Genomic DNA, 955 nt, shown 5'->3' on the forward strand with positions numbered 1-955 from the left:
TGAGCCGGACAGCAACTGGCACAGGAGTCGGCCCAGCGTCTTATACAGGTGGCGGCCCATCGTCTGGCCTAGCAGAATTTTTTTATTTATATATATATTTATTTTGCAGAAATACATAGTCGGATGAAAAAATTGTAAAATTAAGCTATTATCGCCGGCTCAGACGGCGGAAGGACCTTACCGTCGGCCCAGACGGCGGTTGTGCCGGCGGAAGGGCCATACCGCCGGCCCAACCGGCGATAAGGGGTACATCCCCTTCGCACCACACTTTCAAAAAATCATAACTAATTCATATCAACTTGGATGGAGATAAACTTTATATGAAACTTGTAGATCTCGATGAAATCTACAACTTTATAGTTAAATCCTTTTTCATTTAATATCATATTGGTGCTCAAATAATCAACACAAGTTTCAGATCTATAATTGAATTTTTAGATATGAAACTTGTGTCGATTATTTCAGCCATTAAATAGCTCCAAATGAAAACAATTTGAACTCCAAAGTTGTAAATCTCCTTGTCGTCGGCTCAGCCGGCGACAATAGCATAATTTTGCAATTTTTTCATCCAACTATATGTTTCTGCAAAATCGATATATATATATATATATATATATATATATATATATATATATATATATATATATATATATATATATATATATATATATATATATATATATATATATATATATATATAGAGAGAGAGAGAGAGAGAGAGAGAGAGAGAGAGAGAGAGAGAGAGAGAGAGAGAGAGAGAGAGATATATATAGAGACATATATAGATGTATAGAGAGAGCGATATAGATATATATATATATATATATATATATATATCTAGATGGCCGGTATTCTCTGTATGTGTGTATATGTATATCTGTATCAATATATATATATAACAGCTGTAAAAACCTCTCCTTGATACTCAAGACTATGGGCCACTTTCTTTGCCATT

Source organism: Setaria italica, chromosome II (genome assembly GCF_000263155.2).
Source record: "Setaria italica strain Yugu1 chromosome II, Setaria_italica_v2.0, whole genome shotgun sequence".
Classification (NCBI taxonomy): domain Eukaryota; kingdom Viridiplantae; phylum Streptophyta; class Magnoliopsida; order Poales; family Poaceae; genus Setaria; species Setaria italica.